The sequence below is a fragment of the Oncorhynchus clarkii genome, chromosome 27 (genome assembly GCF_045791955.1).
Source record: "Oncorhynchus clarkii lewisi isolate Uvic-CL-2024 chromosome 27, UVic_Ocla_1.0, whole genome shotgun sequence".
NCBI lineage: Eukaryota > Metazoa > Chordata > Actinopteri > Salmoniformes > Salmonidae > Oncorhynchus > Oncorhynchus clarkii.
This window is the reverse complement of record NC_092173.1, coordinates 32,098,139-32,113,330: the sequence shown is the minus strand read 5'-3', so window position 1 is coordinate 32,113,330 and position 15,192 is coordinate 32,098,139.

Here is a 15,192-nt window from a genome sequence, read left to right as displayed (position 1 = left end):
TGTTTTCATCAATACCCAAAAACATATTTTATTATATCTGTCTCTCTGCTTATCTTGCTGTAGGAAATTGTTAAAATATTTAGCACAATGAAGCCTAATTTAACTTTGAAGTACATGCTCACCAGAAATGACATGGTGAGAGTCACAATACACTGTACTGAAATAGGGATGCTTACCTGACATAGTATGTCTTGATGACTAGATTAACTGGATTGTGAGTGGTACTCATCACTGTGATGTTTTCTTGACAATTCTGATGTTGAACCCTAATTAAAGGGTGCGTTTCTAAATTGCCTCCAGTGAGTCAGAGTGCGCTCTGGGCCATTTGTAAATTCAGAGCGTTGTCAGAGTGTTTCGCTCTCTGAGTGTTCAGAGTGCACACTGGACGCTCTGGCTGAGGAGTAGGGTTGATCAGAGTGTTCTGACCTCACAATGGCAGTCAAGCTCCCAAGCTAACTGGCTAACGTTGGCTAGCTTGCTAGCTACTTCCAGCCGCAAATGAGAGAACACCTCACTCTGACCATTTTACTCCCCATAGCAGAGCTAGTTAGGCTGTTTTCATGCTATCTAGTGCATTAGTGACTGTAACTGTGCTGCTAGCAACAATTGAATTAATTTTTTTGCCAACCTTTACTGACACCTGTCATATTCAATGGGTGTTGTGCGTTTGTAAATTCATCAGTTATTCTGCATTCTGGCACACTCAAAGGAGAGTGCTCTGAAATCGGAATACATAGCCAAAATGAATTTACGAACACGCCCAAAGTTAGCTAATAATATTTATGATCATCGCCATAGTAATAACATGTTGTGTTAGTTGTGAGAACAGGAGGATGCGCATTTTTTATAGCATTTTTGATAACAGATCTACAGTATTTCACTTTTTATGTGTATAGTATTGCTTACTAGGTGTTGTCCAATGAATTCTGTAACCACTCCCTCTTCAAATCAGGGTTGATTGGAAAAAGCTGTTCAAAAGAGGACATTGTATTATCATATCTTTGTACTCCTGACGAAGGCCATGCAGCCGAAACGCGTCTGAGTTTTGAAGCTTTGTTTCCATTGAACATGCCATACAAATTAAGGCATTTTAATTCATTATATGAAGAGTGCCTTTGTCCTCCTTTATTTTTGAGGAGGATGTGTGTCTTGAACCTTGTGGCCACATAAACAATTGTTTGTGGTGATCAAGATTTTCCAAGTAGAACAAAATAGGCCATGAACCGTTTTGCATTTATCCACCATGTTTATGGGACATTGATAAGTGAAGTCTCCTAAATACCCCTCACCAAATGTCAAACCTCCAACTGAACAGTGTTCTGGAATCTCTGAAGCCTTCTAGCACATTCTCTGTTGTGCATACTCACCACAGTGACTATCAGTTTCATGTCTCTAACCTCAACCACTTTTACTGCTTGTCCTATCACGAGCCTTGTTTTCATCAATCTAGAGCATTAGTGACTCTAACTGTGCTGCTAGCAACAATTTAATTCCGTTTTTTTCCTACCTTTACTGACACCTGTCATATTCAATGGGGGGTTACACGTTAGTAAATTCATCAGTTATTCTGCGCTCTGGCACACTCAAAGGAGAGTTCTCTGAAACCGGAGTAGCCAAAATGAATTTACAAACGCACCCAAAGTTAACTAATAATGTGTATGATCATTGCCATAGTAATAAAGTAAACAAAGTTGTACATACATGTATTATATAATATTGTATTAGATAAACAATTTTAGTCCCATGTGCTAACTTGTAACTATGGATTTCAGCCATAGAAATATGAACCTAAAATTATTTAAATAAATACCATTGAATAGCATTGCATTTCATAAGCAGTTGTTACTTATAATTACTTTAGTTACTATAATTTCTTGGTGTGTATCAGATGAGGAAAGCCCTCATCTTCAACTTGATAATCTAATGTATTTCTGTACGTATGTACGCCGCATAGTCATTTTTTCACCTTAATTCATGACCTGTCTTGATCCTGTTCCTTCTACTTCCTGCTTGATAAGTGAGTTTGATATATCTCCAGAGTTCAGACACTATTGGCGTACGTGTCAGACATGCTGTGTCAACTGTCTGTAGAGGAAATCCACATGTGAGTTCTGCTGATCCTTCAACCACAGTCTGTAACCAGAGAAAAGTTATTTAGAATATCACACCATTATTGAGTCTTCCAGTCCGTTGTCCTTGGGCCTTGTCTCAAGATGTCCTCTCTGGTATGAAAATACATAAATAAGTAATAGGATGGGCGCCGCTGTTGCAGCTTGCATGAGATTCTGGTTGACACTGAGTCTTTCTGAGGGGGTAAACGGAAGGCTGAAGGTATCCCCCCCCCCCCCCCCCCCATTAATGCACGGTGCATTGACTCTCCACAATAAGGCTGCATATATTACCAGCCATAGTGTTCAACTGAAGGCCCCCCTCCCCCTTCTCTCAATCCCTAACTCCCTCTCTTTTCTCCCAGGAAGAAAAGCATTGGGCCGGCCTCTATGATGAAAAACACCCTCTCCACACCCTCTCCCTCCTAGTAGAGCCTTTCTTATGACTTTATAAAGAAAGGGGGTCAGTTGCTAACCAACGAGAGACTCAGCATTGCACTTCAGCTCGTTGGCCTGTGTGTTCTAAGAAGAGATGGGGCACAGAGAGGTTAGCTGTAACATATCCAGTACAGTGGTGGAACAAGTACCCAATTGTCATACTTCTGTAAAAGTATTGATACCTTAATATAAACTTACTCAAGTAGAAGTCACCCAGTAAAATATTACTTGAGTAAAAGTCTAAAAGTACTTGGTTCTAAATATATTTAAGTATCAAAAGTAAATGTAATTGCTAAAATATACTTAAGTATCAAAATTAAAAGTAAAAGTATAAATAATTTTAAATTCCTTATATTAAGCAAAACAGATGGCACCATTTTGTTGTTTTTTACATTTATGCATAGTCAGGGCTACACTCCAACACTCAGACATAATTTACAAACGATGCATTTATATTTAGTGAGTCTGCCAGATCAGAGGCAGTAGGGATGACCACATGTTCCCTTGATAAGTGTGTGAATTGGACCATGTTCCTGTCCTGCTAAGCATTCATCATGTAACAAGTACTTTTGGGTGTCAGGGGAAAATGTATGGAATAAAAAGTACATTATTTTCTTCAGGAATGTAGTGAAGTCAAAGTAAAAGATGTCAAAAAAATAAATAGTAAGGGCCTCCCGGGTGGCGCAGTGGTCTAGGGCACTGCATCGCAGTGCTAGCTGCGCCACCAGGCTCTGTCGCAGCCGACCGGGAGGTCCATGGGGCGACGCACAATTGGCCTAGCGTCATCCGGGTTAGGGAGGGTTTGTCCGGTAGGGATATCCTCGCGCACTAGCGACTCCTGTGGCGGGCCGGGCGCAGTGCTTGTGCCCATGCGAGAGTTGTAGCGATGAGACAAGATAGTAACTAGTAACAATTGGATACCACGAAATTGGGGAGAAAAGGGGGTAAAATCAACAAAAGAAAATATATAGTATAAAAAGTAAAGTATAGATACCACAAAAAAACTACTTAAGTAGTACTTTAAAGTATTTTTACTTAAGTACTTTACACTACTGATTCCAGCCATTCCCTTGCCGTGTGTCTCACTAGTAACTCAGCCCAGGCAGTTAATCATATGATCCTGTTCAAGCAGCCAGGCGTCAGCTGACAGACCATCCAAGGGCCATTTTTTGGGGGAGGGGATGCATGCCGGCAAAGTCACGACACAACACATCACTAAACAATACATTAATTGCACTATAACGGTGAAAAACCCTGCCCACAAGCTGTTAGGGCCTACATAAAGCTGTCCCAACAGCAGAGTCCCAACACCTTACCACTGCTAGACCTGGCTATCAGCGGAGCTTTTTCTGGCAGCGAAACAGTTCATTCAGGCTTATTTACTGCCTTTAAAAAAACATAGCTGTTATGGCTGACTTGCTTAAACAAATGTTGTTTCTACTGACAATTGAGATGTACAAACTATGGCATAAGAGGACAATCCGTAATTTCGATTAAGACATTAATGAGCAAGTTAGGACAGACATAGTCAATATAAATATTTGTTCAGCACTTTTGAAATGTACAGCTACAGAATTCAGAACATGGGCCGTTCTTACAGTGTTCTCCCTGTACACCAAGTCAGAACCGTAGGATAAATAAATGGGACATTTAAGCAGACAATGAAAGCTCTTACAATATTCAATGATTACATTTCTCTTAAAACAGGTTATAGGCTACATGTGCACCACCAAGTCAGAACAGTAGGCGAAATTATTAGGGTCAGGCACATGGGCTACTAATAGCTTACTACACAACATGCACTTAGCATTACTTTCTTAGCTACAGTATACATGGTCTCCCTGGCAGATTACATAATTTATGCAGCAACATAGAAGACATTTTGGCTGCCGTTTTACGACCAATTGTTCTACTGTGTATGTTTTTTCGCGTTATTTGCAACTTATTTAGTACATAATGTTTCTGCCACCGAAAAGAGCTTCTAGATATCAGGACAGTGATGACTCACCCCATACTGGAAGAATACTTTTCCTTCTTTCGGGCGGGAAGTATTTACTTTAGACGCCTAACAAGGCCCTCATCAGCGTCATTCGCAGGAGAAAGAGACGGAGATATTGAAGACGAAGGTCCGGGTGCCTTGCAAGGATCCAACGCTGAGATGGTAATCTACCTCTACCATCGGTCCTATTAGCCAACTTACAATCAATCGATACTAAAATAGACAAACTACAATCACGTATATCCTCCCAACGGGACATTAAAAACTGTAATACCTTATGTTTCACCAAGTCGTGGCTTTAAAGACAACATGAATAACATACAGCTGGCGGTTTTAAGCTTTTTTGGCAGGATAGAACAGAGGCCTCTGGTAAGACAAGGGGTGGCGGTCTATGTATATTTGCAAACAACAGCTGGTGCACAAAATCTAAGGAAATCTTTAAGTTTTGCTTGCCTGAGGTAGAGTATCTCATGATAAGCTGTAGACAACAGCTTAGAGCTTTCATTTGTATTTTTTGTAGCTGTCTATATACCACCACAAACTGATGCTGCCACTAAGACCGCACTCAATGAGCTGTATACGGCCATAAGCAAACAGGGAAACACTCATCCAGAGGAAGCGCTCCTAGTGGCCAGGGACTTTAATGCAGGAAAACTCAAATCCGTTTTACTTCATTTCTACCAGCATGTTAAATGGGCAACCAGAGGGAAAAAAACTCTAGACCAGCTTTACTCCACACACAGAGACTAGTACAAAGCTCTCCCTCACCCCCCATTTGGCAAATCTGAACATAATTCTATCCTACAGATTCCTGCCTACAAGCAAACACTAAAGTAGGAAGCACCAGTGACTCGGTCAATAAGAAACTGATCAGATGAAGCAGATGCTAAGCTACAGGACAGTTTTGCTAACACAGACTGGAATATGTTCCGGGATTCTTCCAATGGCATTGAATAGTACACCGCATCAGTCACTGGCTTTATCAATAAGTGCATCGAGGACATCGTCCCCACAGAGACTGTACATACTGTACATGCCCCAACAAGAACCCATGGATTACAGGCAACATCCACACTGAGTTAAGGGTAGAGCTGCCGCTTTCAAGGAGTGGGACCCGGAAATATTATAAGAAATCCCGCTATTCCCTCCGACGAACCATCAAACAGGCAAAGCGTTAACACAGGACTAAGACTAAATCTCCAGCTCCAGCTCCAACGCTCGTCGGATGTGGCAGGGCTTGCAAACTATTATAGACTACAAAAGGGAAGCCACAAGCTGCCCAGTGACACGAGCCTACCAGACGAGCTTAATTACTTCTGTGCTTGCTTCGAAGCTAGTAACACATGCATGCATGCATGCATGTGAGCCTGAGCTGTTCCGGATGACTGTGTGATCACGCTTTCCGTAGCTGATGTGAGTAAGACCTTTAAACAGGTCAACATTCACAAGGCCGCTGGGCCATACGGATTACCAGGACGTGTACTCTGAGCATGCACTGACCAACTGGCAAGTGTCTTCACTGACGTTTTCAACCTGTCCCTGACCGAGTCTGTAATACCAACATGTTTCAAGCAGACCACTATAGTCCCTGTGCCCAAGAACACTAAGGTAACCTGCCTAAATGACATTCCAACCCGTAGCACTCACGTCTGTAGCCATGAAGTGCTTTGAAAGGTTGGTCATAGCTTACATCAACACCATTATCCCAGAAACCCTAGACCCACTCCAATTTGCATACCTCCCCAACAGATCCACAGATGATGCAATCTCTATTGCACTCAACACTGCCCTTTCCCACCTGGACAAAAGGAACACCTATGTGAGAATGCTATTCATTGACTACAGCTCAGCGTTAAACACCATAGTGCCCTCAAAGCTCATCACTATGCTAAGGACCCTGGGACTAAACACCTCCCTCTGCAACTGGATCCTGGACTTCCTGACGGGACCGCCCCCAGGTGGTAAGGGAAGGTAACAACACATCCGCCACGCTGATCCTTAACACGGGGGCCATTCAGGGGTGCGTGCTTAGTCCCCTCCTGTACTCCCTGTTCACGCACCAAGTCAAGGTCCAAAAGGCTTCTTAACAGTTTCTACCCCCAAGCCATAAGACTCCTGAACAGCTAATCAAATGGCTACCCAGACCCCTCTTTTACGCTGCTGCTGCTCTCTGTTTATAATCTATGCATAGTCACTTTAACTCTACCTAGATGTACATATTACCTCAATTACCTCGACTAACCGGTGCCCCCGCACATTGACAATGTACCGGTACCCCCTGTATATAGCCTCGCTATTGTTATTTTACTGCTGCTGTTTAATTACTTGCTACTTTTATTTTAAATTTTTTACTTAACACATTTTTTCTTAAAAGTTCTCAAAGCATTGTTTGTTAAGGGCTTGTAAGTAAGAATTTCACTGTAAGGTTGTATTTGGCACATGTTCAATAAAGGTTAAATAAAATACAAATGTGACAAATAAAATTGGATTTGATTTGAGTATGGCATTCTCTGGATTTATGGTGCTTTCCAGACAACTGGGAAAAAACAAGGTTGAGTCATGATGACGTCAGTGATCTTCAGGTCGTAGCTCTAGAAAGAGGCCCGAGTTCCCGACTTACAATTCCAAGTTGGATGACCTTTCAAAATATGTTTTGCCGGTCGAGCTCGTTTTTTTCCCCGAGTTCCCAGTTGTATTGAACTCACTGAAGTCAGATTTCCCGGTTCTGTGTTAACAGTTGTTGTGAGCGCGTCAGAAATCATGCTGGATTGACAGCATGGCCAATGTTGAATGTCTATCCTTTTAAGCTTGGAATAGAGACCATTCAACACAGAATTAGGACCACACACCAACTCCACTGAATAGCAGGCTAGTGATTGCTTTGCAATGCTTGCAGTTAGCCACTGATTAAATCCCCTCTCTGACTGCTCTGCCTTCAGAAAAGGTGTTGGACACTTCTGTTCTCTCTCGCTCTCTCTGTCTCTGTCGCTCGCTCTCTCTTCTCCCAGGCTCTCTGATGGGTGACCCAGTGGTTATGTTGAGCTTGTACCCAGAGTTCCCCAAGGATGTGATGTCATCGATGACCTCACACAGGGAGTTCCTGTTCGTAGTGGATCACTCTGGCAGCATAGAATACCCCATTCACAATGGATCTGGGTCACAGGACCGTATTGGCAGTGCCAGGGTATTCACACCCACACAACCCTATTCTAGTGAATGAACAGCTCAATCTGCACAGGATTCACCACTAGGTAGTTTGGAGTTAAATCCAGTACACTGTGGTTACTCTGTACTAGTTCTTTAAGACTGTCCTATAAAGTTTGAAGAGTAAAGACACTTGTTGGACTTCTCTCTTGCAGGAAACTCTGCTGCTCTTGCTGAAAAGCCTGCCCATGGGCTGCTACTTCAACATCATCGGTTTTGGGTCCAGTTATGAGTCCTTCTTTCCGTGAGTGTTTTCTCCTTCCAACCCCTGTTTCAATCTTGTTTACATCTAATAATTTGCAGCAGGTAGGGGAAAGATTAAAATGTCCATGGCTTGGGTCTATAATATGTTGTGGTGATGACCCTTTGACCTTGTGTGTGTATATCTATCTGGACGTCAGTAAGAGTGTGGAGTACAGCCAGAAGACTATGGATGAGGCTCTGCAGAAGGTGAAGGGAATGAGGGCTGACCTGGGAAGTACAGAGATCCTCCAGCCAATAAAACATATCTACAGTCAGCCCTGCCTCCCCGACAGGTAGCTAACACAGTTTACTCATACACCTTATACATACCTCATTCACAAACACACACACACACTGTAATTCACATGGGCTCCTCCTGAAACAACTGAAACTCCTCCCACCTTTCCATGACTACAATCACATGAACCTTATGTTCACTACAATGGCATGTTTAGTTACACACTTCCACCCAACCAATGGCATGTGTAGTTACACACTTCCACCCAACCAATGGCATGTTTAGTTACACACTTCCACCCAACCAATGGCATGTTTAGTTACACACTTCCACCCAACCAATGGCATGTTTAGTTACACGCTTCCACCCAACCAATGGCATGTTTAGTTACACACTTCCACCCAACCAATGGCATGTTTAGTTACACACTTCCACCCAACCAATGGCATGTTTAGTTACACACTTCCACCCAACCAATGGCATGTTTAGTTACACACTTCCACCCAACCAATGGCATGTTTAGTTACACACTTCCACCCAACCAATGGCATGTTTAGTTACACACTTCCACCCAACCAATGGCATGTTTAGTTACACACTTCCACCCAACCAATGGCATGTTTAGTTGCAGTTACACGCAACCAATGGCATGATTAGTTATTGTTGCACCCAACCAATAGCATGTTTAGTTAGTGTTACACCCAACCAATGGCATGTTTAGTTACAGTGTTACACCCAACCAATGGCATGCTTAGTTACAGTGTTACACCCAACCAATGGCATGATTATTTATTGTTACACCCAACCAATGGCATGTTTAGTTAGTGTTACACCCAATCAATGGCATGTTTAGTTACAGAGTTACACCCAACCAAACAGTGTATTTTGAGTGTGTGGTATTTAGAGTAACACACCTGGCTTACTGGGACCGGAAACCTGTGTTTTTGGTTACTGAGGAAACATACTCAGTATACTTCAGTGCTGCACGTACATTATTTAACATTGACACATTATCAACATACCCGCTCTGTCCTCCACAGCTCTTCTTGTTCACTGACGGTGAGGTGGAGAACACCAAGGAAGTCCTGGATCTGGTGAAGACGAATGCCGGTTCTCACAGGTGGGCCCACAAGCACTGTTTCCCCTATCATTACCTAGTTGGGGCAGAGATCCCATAGCTAGCTCTGTCACCTCCCACCTGAAAGAATTGGACTAACTGGTTTTAATAGAGTTTGTTACAGAACCCACTGCGCCTGTCTGGAAAGTAAAGGTCTAAACACGGGTCTTTTTGACTCAAAAGATGAATTGTAAAACCCAATCTAAAGTAAACCTACCCAACCTGTCTGTTAGCAGCAGTGTGGGAGAGTTCTGTAGGTTAGGGTTTTTTCACAGGTTAGAAAACGAAAGCCTTCTTATTGATGATTCTTCCTGTAGGGGTTATTGGGGTAAGTTGAACCATTTTTTACACGCAGTATCACCCTGTCAAGAGAAATACAGCATTCTTTCTAACAAAGACATCTACATATACTGTATTTCAGGATGTTCTGTATCCCTGGAAATAATCACAATTATTAACATTAGCGTAGCATGTTTGACATTTAAGTGGAAATACTACTACTAGCAGCTTTTTGATAAGCGGCTTAACAAAATAAATACATCCCGTATTAATCGGTATACAGTTCCCTTAATGGCCACCTTACTATTTTGTTCAAGATATATCCGTTTAATTTTGTTAAAAATGACACCAACCTTGTTTCCTATCAACTTTTCATTGCGTAGCCCGGTGCGCCCTCCTGTGGACTCTTAAAAAATGGTTCTTCACCAACATGTTCAGTGTTGTATTCAAATGTCTGATCGTTTGTTTCACAGATTAATCTTATGTTTTGAGAAAGTAGTTTAATGCTAAAATATAAATTAGTATGAATAATTTACATCAAATAAAACGTTAATTTCAGTCATGTGCATTGACATAAACAATTAAAACAGTGTTGGAGTTTGTGTTGCAGAGATGCACTTGGAAAGTAAAGGAAGAAATACACAAGATGGGTTGAATAAAAATATGTATATTATATTTTAGACGTATTTTACTTTTTTACAAATAAATAATTTCATATGAAAACAAACAAAACAAACAATTAAATCTCGACCTCCATCCCTATATTGTCACAAAAAATCGTCTCCAACGTCACCTCTGGATCCCACAGCACACACCTGCAGTGGAACCAGTGCTGGGAGAAGTCACAGCACACACCTGCAGTGGAACCAGTGCTGGGAGAAGTCACAGCACACACCTGCAGTGGAACCAGTGCTGGCAGAAGTCACAGCACATTCCTGCAGTGGAACCAGTGCTGGCAGAGGTCACAGCACACACCTGCAGTGGAACCAGTGCTGGCAGAAGTCACAGCACACACTTACAGTGGAACCAGTGCTGGGAGAAGTCACAGCACACACTTACAGTGGAACCAGTGCTGGGAGAAGTCACAGCACACACCTGCAGTGGAACCAGTGCTGGCAGAGGTCACAGCACACACTTGCAGTGGAACCAGAAGTCACAGCGCACACCTGCAGTGGAACCAGTGCTGGCAGAAGTTACAGCACACACTTACAGTGGAACCAGTGCTGGCAGAAGTTACAGCACACACTTACAGTGGAACCAGTGCTGGCAGAAGTTACAGCACACACTTACAGTGGAACCAGTGCTGGCAGAAGTTACAGCACACACTTACAGTGGAACCAGTGCTGGCAGAAGTTACAGCACACACTTACACTGGAACCAGTGCTGGCAGAAGTCACAGCACACCCATGGCACCTCGGATCTACAGTTCTGCGGGGAACTTGCAGGCCGATCACGCTCCCTGCGAGCACAGCAGATGGTGTCTTCTTTTATGTGAAAAAGATATATAAACACATGAAATTGATTAACATGGTTTTGCCAAATGTAGAAGTACTACAGAAACAATAGTGGAATTCCTGCAGTGGAACCAGTGCTGGCAGAGGTCACAGCACACACTTTTTTATCAAAGACGACAACTCTGTGCTTTAATCGATGGCTTTTCAACAGACATTTTTGGTGATCGACTAGGGATGCCTTGAAGATCGAACAGTTCATCATGATGGTCAGTTGGTGACCATTACTCTAACACAATACTCTAACACAGAAAATCAATTTTTGGACCTAACTTGCTACTTTTTCAATGTGGTTTCTTCCTTCACAGACACCATGAAATTATGGCCTCTTCCTAAATCTTTGGTAAAATTAATAATGTTGTGTATGGTTTCTGAGAAATAAATGTGGCTCAACTTACCCCTTCTTCCGTAGCAACGTCCCTCTAAGGCCCTTCTGCTAGCTTGCTATCTCCGGCCCGCTAGCTGTCTGAATCACCGTGTCTCCAGCCCGCCGAGCTACTCACTTAGATAACTCTTTAGTTCCACCTCCCACACATGCTGTGACCTCACCTGGTTTAAATGATGTTTCTAGAGACAAAATCTCTCTCATCATCACTCAATAAATACGTTTACCTCCACTGTATTCACATCCTACCATACCTTTGTCTGTACATTATGCCTTGAATCTATTCTACCGTGCCCAGAAACCTGCTCCTTTTACTCTCTGTTCCGAACGTACTAGACGACCAGTTCTTATAGCTTTTAGCCGTACCCCTATCCTACTCCTCCTCTGTTCCTCTGGTGATGTAGAGGTTAATCCAGGCCCTGCAGTGCCTAGCTCCACTCCCATTCCACAGGCGCTCTCATTTGTTGACTTCTGTAATCGTAAAAGCCTTAGTTTCATGCATGTTAACATTAGAAGCCTCCTCCCTAAGTTTGTTTTATTTACTGCTTTAGCACACTCTGCCAACCCGGATGTCCTAGCCGTGTCTGAATCCTAGCTTAGGAAGACCACCAAAAACCCTGAAATTTCCATCCCTAACTATAACATTTTCCGACAACATAGAACTGCCAAATGGGGCGGAGTTGCAATCTACTGCAGCTTGCAGAGTTCTATCTTACTATCCAGGTCTGTGCCCAAATAATTTGAGCTTCTACTTTTAAAAATGCACCTCTCCAGAAACAAGTCTCTCACTCTTGCTATAGACCACCTTCTGCCCCCAGCTGTGCCCTGGACACCATATGTGAATTGATTGCCCCCCCCATCTATTTTCAGAGCTCGTGCTGTTAGATGACCTAAACTGGGACGTGCTTAACGCCCTGGCCATCCTAAAATCTTACAGCCCTCAATCTCACACAAATTATCAAGGAACCTACCAGGTACAACCCCAAATCCGTAAACACGGGCACCCTCATAGATATTATCCTAACCAGCCTGCCCTCGAAACACACCTCTGCTGTCTTCAACCAGGATCTCAGTGATCACTGCCTCATTGCCTGCGTCCGTAATGGGTCAAACGACCACCCCTCATCACTGTCAAACGCTTCCTAAAACACTTCAGCCAGCAGACCTTTCTAATCGACCTGGCCCGGGTACCCTGGAAGGATATTGACCTAATTCCGTCTGTAGAGGATGCCTGGTTATTCTTTAAAAGTGCTTTCCTCACCATCTTAAATAAGCATGCCCCATTCAAAAAAAAAATAGAACCAGGAAAAGATATAGCCCTTGATTCACTCCAGACCTGACTGTCCTTGACCAGCACAAAACATCCTGTGGTGTACTGCATTAGCATCAAATAGCCCCTGCGATATGCAACTTTTCAGGGAAGTTAGGAAAGCTAAGGCAAGCTTTTTCAAACAGAAATTTCCATCCTGTAACACAAACTCCAAAAAGTTCTGGGACACTGTAAAGTCCATGGAAAATAAGAGCACCTCCTCCCAGCTGCCCACTGCACTGAGGCTAGGAAACACTGTCACCACTGATTAAATCCACGATAATTGAGAATTTCAATAAGCATTTTTCTACAGCTGGCCATGCTTTCCACCTGACTAACCCTACCCTGGTCGACAGCCTTGTACTTCCCACCGCAACCTGCCCAAGCCTCCCCCATTTTTCCTTCACCCAAATCCAGATTACAGATGTTCTGAAAGAGCTGCACAATCTGGACCCCTACAAATCAGACGGGCTAGACAATCTGGACCCTCTCTTTCTAAAATGATCCGCCAAAATTGTTGCATCCCCTATTACTAGCCTGTTCAACCTCTCTTTTGTATCGTCTGAGATCTCCAAAGATTGGAATGCTGCCGTGGTCAGACACTCTAGACCCAAATGGCTATAGACCTATATCTATCCTACCCTGGATTTCTAAAGTCTTTGAAAGCCAAGCTAACAAACAGATCACCGACCATTTTGAATCCCACCGTACCTTCTCCGCTATAAAATCTGGTTTCCGAGCTGGTCATGGTGCACCTCAGCCACGCTCAAGGTCCTAAACGATATCATAACCGCCATCGATAAGAGACAATACTGTGCAGCTGTATTCATCAACCTGGCCAAGGCTTTCGACTCTGTCAATCACCACATTCTTATCGGCAGACTCAACAGCCTTGGTTTCTCAAATGACATCCTCGCCTGGTTCACCAACTACTTCTCAGACAGAGTTCAGTGTGTCAAATCGGAGGGCCTGTTGTCCGGACCTCTAGCAGTCTCTATGGGGTGCCACATAGTTCAATCCTCGGGCCGACTCTTTTCTCTGTATACATCACTGATGTCGCTTTTGCTGCTGGTGATTCTCTGATCCACCTGTACGCAGACATCACCATTCTGTATACTTCTGGCCCTTCTTTGGACACTGTGTTAACTAACCTCCAGACAAGCTTCAATGCCATACAACTCTCCTTCCGTGGCCTTTAACTGCTCTTAAATGCAAGTAAAATTAAATGCATGCTCTTCAAATGATCGCTGCCCACACCTGCCCGCCCGTCCAGCATCATTACTCTGGACGGTTCTGACTTAGAATATGTGGACAACTACAAATACCTAGGGGTCTGGATAGACTGTAAACTCTCCTTCCAGACTCACATTAAGCATCTCCAATCCAAAATTAAATCTAGAATCGGCTTCCTATATCGCAACAAAGCATCCTTCACTCACGCTGCCAAACATACCCTCGTAAAACTGACCATCCTACTGATTCTCAACTTCGGCGATGTCATGTACAAAATAGCTTCCATTACTCTACTCAGCAAATTGGATGCAGTCTATCACAGTGCCATCTGTTTTGTCACCAAAGCCCCATATACTACCCACCACTGCGACCTGTATGCTCTCGTCGGCGTGCCCTCGCTTAATATTCGTCGCCAAACCCACTGGCTCCGGGTCATCTATAAGTCTTTGCTAAGCAAAGCCCCGCCTTATCTCAGCTCACTGGTCACCACAGCATAACCCACCCGTAGCACACGCTCCAGCAGGTATATTTCACTGGTCACCCCCAAAGCCAATTCCTCCTTTGGCTGCCTTTCATTCCAGTTCTCTGCTGCCAATGACTGGAACAAACTGCAAAAATCACTGAAGCTGGAGACTCATATCTCCCTCACTAACTTTAAGCACCAGCTGTCAGAGCAGCTCACAGATCACTGCACCTGTACATAGGCCATCTGTAAACAGCACATCCAACTACCTCATCCCCATATTGTTATCTATTTTTCTCATTTGCACCCCAGTATCTCTACTTGCACACTCATTTTCTGCACATCTATCACTCCAGTGTTTAATGGCTATTTTGTAATTATTTTGCCACTATGAACTATTTATTGCCTTACCTCCCTTATCCTACCTCATTTGCACACACTGTATTCTATTTTATTATTGACTGTATGTTTGTTTATTCCATGTGTAACTCTGTGTTGTTTGTGTCGCACTGCTTTGCTTTATCTTGGCCAGGTCGCAGTTGTAAATGAGAACTTGTTCTCAACTAGCCTACCTGGTTAAATAAAGGTGAAATAAAATAAATAAAAATGTAGCTCAAATTACCCAACTCTCCCCGACAGTTATGTGTTTTAATTCAGTCTGCCCA